The 8,378-nt window shown below is 35.5% G+C and overlaps 1 non-coding gene across 1 annotated transcript; it reads left to right on the top strand.

Moving 5' to 3' along the window:
• Positions 1 to 235: 235 nt before the first annotated feature.
• LOC141565176 (U6 spliceosomal RNA) lies at positions 236 to 337 on the top strand. The gene has a single exon (XR_012488871.1). It is a non-coding gene; the product is annotated as a U6 spliceosomal RNA (small nuclear RNA).
• Positions 338 to 8,378: the final 8,041 nt, after the last annotated feature.

Here is an 8,378-nt window from a genome sequence, read left to right as displayed (position 1 = left end):
CAGAATTTCTTTGTGGCTGAGGTTATCCAGAGGATGAGTGCAAAGGATTGTTGTTCTGCTTGTCTCAGGACACAGTTTGGTTGCTGGGCTTTAACTTTGGAAATAGTATGCCTGCTCATAGTAAAAAGAGACAGGGTGATTTTGGAATGGAGAACCTGACTTTTCTCCCTTTTGGCCAAAGGGAGGGGGAGTTTAAAAAACCATCCCCCCTTTTTTGACAGTGAAGGAGAGGCAGGTACTCACATGGATAGCTCATATATTAAAATTGGAATGATACAGATTAGCATGGTCCCTGTACATGGATAACACAAAAATTCATGAAGTGCTCCATATTTTTTCTTTTTTTGGTTCTTTTTCTTTTATTCAATTCTTCTTCTGCAAAATGAATAATTTGTATATAATGACGCTTTTAAATCTGAAGCTCATTTCTTTATTATTATTATTATATAGCTTTTTATTTACAAAATATATGTATGGGTAATTTTTCAGCATTGACAATTGCAAAGCCCTTTGTTCCAATTTTTTCTGCTCCTTCCCACCCTCTTCCCCACAGATAGACCAATATATGTTAAATATGTTAGAGTATATGTTAAATGCATACAGTTATTTTGTGACGCCCATTTCTTCATATTTGAGTGAGAAGTTTAGGTGTGCTAGAGTCCACATCTCCTTCCCTGATGTTACACTAAGAATACAATTACCATGAGTTAAAGATATTCTATGTTCTCAATAGTCTCATAAAACATTGTGTCACAATTGTTTCAGCACCTCTTGCAAGGTTTCTAGCCTATTCCTGAGAAGCCAGGACAACTTGACCAGGAGAACCTGTCCTTGTCCCGTCTTTAAAATTAAGATGATCTTATCAAATATTCCACTCATCAGTAAGTCTGTTTTCATCAGGGAATTCTGGGAGTAGCTGGGACCTGTAAGTTTACAAAGGCATTCCTAGTGAATGAGAGGTCTTCATAACATGTGGCACCCATGTCTGCTTCTTTGAAAGCAACCAGTGACAGTCTCTCACCTCTGTGGTGATTTCCTCTCTTTACTTTGTTCTGTGCTTATAAAAGTGTATTGTATCCTCAAGTTGGCATATTGTGGCCAGAGAATAGTCCTTATTATCAGGTCACACGCTCCTTATAATCAATGATGAATTATAGGCATATTTGCTTCCATCTTCCTGTTTGGCAAATTTCAAATAAGATCATTGGTATTAGAAGAGGGATTTGGATAGGAGAATGTTCCAGCTGCAGAACCTTATCAGCCTTGGCCCAAGAGAAGCAGCCTCCCCAAAGCCTCCTCACTGTTTCTCTTAGGGACTCTATTGTTGTGGATAGGTTCCCCACCTGAATACTAAACAAGTCCAATCTTTTCTGAGTGAAAGGGTAAATTGAGGATTTATATTGTATTTCTATATTACTGTTTTATGGGGATTGATGACTAAGATGCTCTCAGAATAACCTGGAAAATCCTCCATGAACTCAAGCAAACTGAAATATATTGTGTACAAGTCTCTCTCTCTCTGTCTGTCCCTCCTTGCCTCTCTCTCCCTTTCTCTCTCCCCCTTTTTCTCTCCCCCCTCTCCTCTCTCTCTCTCTCTCTCTCTCTCTCTCTCTCTCTCTCTCTCTCTCTCTCTCTCTCTCTGTCTCTCTCTCTGTCTCTCTCTCTCTCTGTCTCTGTCTCTCTCTCTCCCTCCTTCCCTCCCTCCCTCCCCTCCCTCCCTCTCTCTCTCTCTTTCTCTCTCTCTCTCTCTCTCTCTCTCTCCTCTCCTCTCTCTCTCTCTCTCCATCTCTCCTCCCTTCTCTCTCTCTCTCTCTCTCTCTCTCTCTCTCTCTCTCTCTCTCCTCCCTCCCTCCCTCCCTCTCTCCCTCTGCCTCTGCCTCTGCCTCATGCTCTGCCTCTGCCTCTGCCTCTGCCTCTGCCTGCCTCTGCCTCTGCCTCTGCCTCTGCTCCCCCTCCTCCTCTCTCTCTCTCTCTCTCTCTCTCTCTCTCTCTCTCTCTCTCTCTCTCTCTCTCTCTCTCTCTCCCCTTAACTTGAGGGTTTGTTTCTGGGGAGATTTTTATTTTCTTTTACATCATGACTTTTATGCAAATATTTTCTGTAACTTCACATATGCTTTCTTAATGGGGGCTGGGTGTGAATAAGGAGAGAATCTACAACTCAAAGTTTTACTTTTAAAAAATTTTTAATTTTTTATTATGGCTTTTTATTTACCAGATACATGCATGGGTAATTTTACAGCATCGACAATTGCCAAACCTTTTGTTCCAATTTTTCCCCTCTTTCTCCCCCCCTCCCTCAGATGGCAAGTTGACTAATACATTACAACTAATACATTACAACTCAAAGTTTTAAAAACAAATGTAAGAAAGTGTTTTAAATGGAACTGGAGAAAACAAACAAAAAAAATTTTTAAAGGAAAAAGGAAAGATGTTATATTTCTATATTTGTTTTGAATATTTCTTTTTGTATGTAAAGCTGATCTCCTTCAGTTTGGACTAAAGAGAGTTTGAAAACAATTAAAATTTGGTGTCTTTGGTGGAGAAAGACTTCCATCGGTGAAGATCCTCTGAGAATAGAATAAAGAGGATAAGCTGTAACCAGCTTTTAAATGTGTACTACAGTGATGACTTCTTACTAATTAGAGAGATAAGGAAAATTTTATGTACCTTTCAGAATTTAAATACTATTTTGTGACCATTGGTGCTTCCTAATATTTTGTTGTCATTTTGGGAACTTGAAAATAATTTTGTTGGCCAGAATATCAAATAGTGAATACTTTCTCTAGACTAATCAGCAAGCTGGAGGCCGATAAAAGGGGACAAAAATTTTAAATGAGCAGAAATGTATTCATTTTTTTTTTAAGTTTGAAAACTTTGTCATAGCAAAGTCTCAAGTGACATCTACTGTCCAAATTTAAAACAGCAACACCTGTGTGTGTTTTGAGGGAAAGATTTTGTTTCTCCTTACTTTGTCTGGAATTTGAATTAGCAAAAGATTTCTTTAATTTCTCCACATAGAAGATAAGAAGTAACATTTTTTCTTAAATGGGTTGGCAACACTTTCCAATTTCACAAATATTTATTTTGCTGTTTGCATCCTTTTGTATGATGCTTTTATTCTATTTTTGTATGTTTTTTTTAAATACTGAAAACTCAGAATGGTAAAAAATAACTCAGCAAAATAGATTCCTTTAGAAAATACCTAAGTGATCCAAGGAAACAGAAAATAAAAAGCAATTAGTTCATCTAAAATCTCACTTTGTCAAGTCATAATAGTATGCTTTTTATTAGACCTGCTGATCTCTCTACCTGTCAATTTGTTAAAGACTCTGGAGCAGTAACAGACCACTTCAATGCTGTGTTGGAAAGTCACCCTCCTACTGTGATTCTGATGTCCCCGTGTGAAAAACAAGTAATCATAGAATCATAGAAGAAAAATAGGTTAGCTCTGGTAGAAGGAGTACTCCCTAACTTCAGACATACCTCGAGTTGATCTAGAGAAGCCACAATAGAACTCCAATAAGTCTGAAAATTACTGAAAGTGAGATAGTATGAATATTTGGGAAATAAAATTTCAGGAGACAGTGCAAGAAGAGATGAAATCTGCCTCTCTTCTATGATAGACTATGCAACATGCCAAGCCATATGCCGACAATAAACCATGCTCATACATGTTATTGTTTGCACCCATTTTGTTCACTCTATCCAAGAATTTGGATGCTATACCACTTGGTGCATATATGTTTAATATTGATATTGCTTCATTATCTATGGTACCCTTTAGCAAAATATAGTTTCCTCCTTATCTCTTTTCATTAGATCTATCTTTGCTTTTACTTGATCTGAGATCATAACTGCTATCCCTGCTTTTTTTTTTTTTTTTTTTTTTTACTTCATCTGAAGCATAATAGATTCTGCTCTAGCATTTTACTTTCTCTCAGTATGTATCACTATGCTTTAAATGTGTTTCCAGTAACCAAGATATTGTAGCATTCTGGCTTTTAATCCAGTCTGCTATCAGCTTCTGTTTTATGGGAAAGTTCATCCCATTCACAGTTAAAACAACAAATTCTATATTTCCTGCTATCTTATTTAACCTAAGTTATGCTTATCTTCTTCATTTCCCCCTTCTCTCCTCCCCAATATTTTGCTTTTGATGATCACCTCCCTCAAACCATCCTCCCCATTTAAAGTCCCTCCCTTTTTTCACACCATTCCTCTAATAGTTCTCTTTACCCTTCTATTAGTCTTTCCCTTTCTTTCCCCCCTTTCCCTCCCACTTTCCTATAACTTTAGACAAGTTTCTTTATGAAATCAAACATGTCTGATATTTTCTTTTATAGCCAAACCTGATGAGAATAAGATTCACACAGTGCTTATCTCTCTTCCTTCTTTCACTCAATTATGATAAGTTGCTTTTTGCCTCCTTGTGAGAGATCATTTCCCTTGTTTTGCTTTCTTTTTTCCTCTTTTTCCAGTACCATCTCCTTTCCACCTCTAGTTTCTTTTTCATAGTACCTATATATACCGACATTCTTTAGTTATACCCATAACAGAAACATAGTTCTCAAGCATTTTTTCCTTTTACCTTTTTATGCTCCTCTCAAATTCTGTGTTTGGAGATCAAACTTTTTGTCCAATTCCAGTCTTTTCATTAGAAATAGGTGAAATTCACCTGCATCATTGAGTGTCCATCTTCTTCCCTGAAAGATAATGCTCATTTTTGCTGGATATTTTATTCTTGGATATAATCCAAATTCCTTTACCTTTCTGAATATGAGATTCCAGGCTCTTCAATCATTCAAGGTAGAAACTACTAGGTCCTAGGTAATCCTAATTGCTGTTCTTCAGTATTTAAATTGTTTCTTTCTGGATGCTTTCAATATCTTTTCTTTGGGGCAACAGTTCTGAAATTTAGCCATGATATTCCATGGGGATTAAATTTTGGAGTCTCTTTCTGGAAGTGATCTGTGAACTCTTTAGATGGCTATTTTACCTTCTGATTCTAAAACATCAGGGCAGTTTTCTTTTATGATTTCTTGTAAGATAATGTCTAGGTTCTTTTTATTATTATTATTATTATGGCTTTCCAAAAGCTTAATAATCCTTAGATTGTCTCTCCTAGATCTATTTTCCAGGTCAATTGTTTTTCCTAGAAGATATTTCATATTTTCTTCTATTTTTTTATTTTTTTGTTTTTATTTAACTGATTCTTAAAGTCTTATTTAGTTATTCATTTCCATTTGTTCAAGTCTAATTTTTTTATTATATATTTTTATATTATCCCTTGTATTCATTTTTCCAAATTTTCCCCCCCTCCCTCTACTCCCTCCCCCCTGATGACAGGAAATCCCATACATTTTACATGTGTTACAATATAACCTAGATACAATACATGTGTGTAAATACCATTTTCTTGTTGCACAATAAGCATTAGATTCCGAAGGTACATGTAACCTGGGCAGACAGATATTAGTGCTAACAATTTACATTCACTTCCCAGTGTTCCTTCTCTGGGTGTAGCTACCTCTGTCCATCATTGATCAACTGGAAGTGAGTTGGATCTTCTTTATGTTGAAGATTTCCACTTCCATCAGAATACATCCTCATACAGTATTGTTGTTGAAGTGTATAGTGATCTTCTGGTTCTGCTCATTTCACTCAGCATCAGTTGATGTAAGTCTCTCCAAGCCTCTCTGTATTCCTCCTGCTGGTCATTTCTTACAGAGAAATAATATTCCATAACCTTCATATACCATAATTTACCCAACCATTCTCCAACTGATGGACATCCATTCATCTTCCAGTTTCTAGCCACTACAAAAAGAGCTGCCACAAACATTTTGGCACATACAGGTCCCTTTCCGCTCTTTAGTATTTCTTTGGGATATAAGCCCAGTAGTAATACTGCTGGGTCAAAGGGTATGCACAGTTTGATAACTTTTTGGGCATAGTTCCAAATTGCTCTCCAGAATGGCTGGATTCTTTCACAACTCCACCAGCAATGTATTAGTGTCCCAGTTTTCCCACATCCCCTCCAACATTCATCATTATTTGTTCCTGTCATCTTAGCTAATCTGACAGGTGTGTAGTGGTATCTCAGAGTTGTCTTAATTTGCATTTCTCTGATCAGTAGTGATTTGGAACACTTTCATATGAGTGGATATAGTTTTAATTTCATCATCTGAAAATTGTCTGTTCATATCCTTTGACCATTTATCAATTGGAGAATGGTTCGGTTTCTTATAAATTAGGGTCAGTTCTCTATATATTTTGGAAATGAGACCTTTGTCAGAACCTTTACTTTTAAAAATATTTTCCCAATTTGTTACTTCCCTTCTAATCTTGTCTGCATTAGTATTGTTTGTACAGAAACTTTTTAGTTTGATGTAATCAAAATCTTCTATTTTGTGATCAGTAATGATCTCTAGTTCTCCTCTGGCATAAATTCCTTCCTCCTCCACAGGTCTGAGAGGTAGACTATTCTCTGTTCCTCTAATCTATTTATTATCTCATTCTTTATGCCTAAATCATGGACCCATTTTGATCTTATCTTGGTATATGATGTTAAGTGTGGATCCATATCTAATTTCTGCCATATTAATTTCCAGTTTTCCCAACAGTTTTTTCCAAATAATGAATTTTTATCCCTAATGTTGGTATCTTTGGGTTTGTCAAAGATTAGATTGTTATAGATGTACCCTTTTTTGTCCTTTGTATCTAATCTGTTCCACTGATCTACCGGTCTATTTCTTAGCCAGTACCAAATGGTTTTGGTGACTGCTGCTATATAATATAGCTTTAGATCAGGTACACTTAGACCACCTTCCTCTGACTTTTTTTTCATTAGTTCCCTTGCAATTCTCGACCTTTTATTCTTCCATATGAATTTTGTTGTTATTTTTTCTAGGTCATTAAAATAGTTTCTAGGGAGTCTGATTGGTATAGCACTAAATAAATAGATTAGTTTGGGGAGTATTGTCATCTTTATTATATTCTCTCAGCCTATCCAAGAGCACTGAATGTCTTTACAATTATTTAAATCTGACTTTATTTTTGTGGCAAGTGTTTTGTAATTTTTTCTCATATAATTCCTGACTTTTCTTTGGTAGATGGATTCCCAAATACTTTATACTCTCAACATTTGTTTGTAATGGAATTTCTCTTTGTATCTCTTGCTGTTGCGTTTTGTTGGTGATATATAAAAATACTGAGGATTTATGTGGATTTATTTTGTATCCTGCCACTTTGCTGAAATTTTGAATTATTTCTAATAGCTTTTTAGCAGAGTCTTTGGGGTTCTCTAAGTATACCATCATGTCATCTGCGAAAAGTGACAATTTGGTTTCTTCATTTCCTACTCTAATTCCTTGAATCTCTTTCTTGGCTCTTATTGCCGAGGCTAGAGTTTCTAGTACTATATTGAATAGTAATGGTGATAGTGGGCAACCTTGTTTCACTCCTGATCTTACTGGGAAAGGTTGCAGTTTATTTCTATTGCATATTATGCTTACTGACAGTCTTAAATATATGCTCCTGATTATTCTAAGGAATAGTCCATTTATTCCTATACTCTCAAGAGTGTTTAGTAGGAATGGATGTTGGATTTTGTCAAATGCTTTTTCTGCATCTATTGAGATGATCATATGGTTTTTATTAATTTGATTATTAATATGGTCAATTATATTAATCGTTTTCCTAATATTAAACCAGCCCTGCATTCCTGGAATAAATCCTACTTGATCATAGTGTATTATCTTGGAGATGATTTTCTGAAGTCTTTTTGCTAATATCTCATTTAAGATTTTAGCATCAATATTCATTAAGGAAATTGGTCTATAATTTTCTTTCTCAGTTTTCGATCTACCTGGTTTAGGTATCAGTACCATGTCTGTGTCATAAAAGGAGTTTGGTAGGACTCCTTCATCCCCTATTTTTTCAAATAATTTATATAACATTGGGGCTAATTGTTCTTTAAATGTTTGGTAGAATTCACATGTGAATCCATCTGGCCCTGGGGATTTTTTCCTGGGGAGTTGATTAATAGCTTGTTCTATTTCTTTTTCTGAAATGGGACTATTTAAGCAATTTATCTCCTCCTCTGTTAATCTAGGGAGCCTATATTTTTGGAGAAAGTCATAAAGTTGGCATAAAGTTGGGCAAAGTAACTCATTATTTCTCTTATTTCCTCTTCATTGGTGGAAAGATCCCCCTTTTCATTTGTAAGACTAACAATTTGATTTTCCTCTTTCTTTTTTCTGATCAAATTTACCAAAAGTTTATCTATTTTATTGGCTTTTTCATAAAACCAACTCTTGGTTTTACTTATTAATTCAATAGTTTTTTTTTTACTTTCAATATTATTGATTTCTCCTTTT

The sequence above is a fragment of the Sminthopsis crassicaudata genome, chromosome 3, assembly GCF_048593235.1.
Source record: "Sminthopsis crassicaudata isolate SCR6 chromosome 3, ASM4859323v1, whole genome shotgun sequence".
Taxonomy (NCBI): domain Eukaryota; kingdom Metazoa; phylum Chordata; class Mammalia; order Dasyuromorphia; family Dasyuridae; genus Sminthopsis; species Sminthopsis crassicaudata.
The sequence above is the reverse complement of the archived record's forward strand: the minus strand, read 5'-3'. Positions and strand labels throughout refer to the sequence as shown.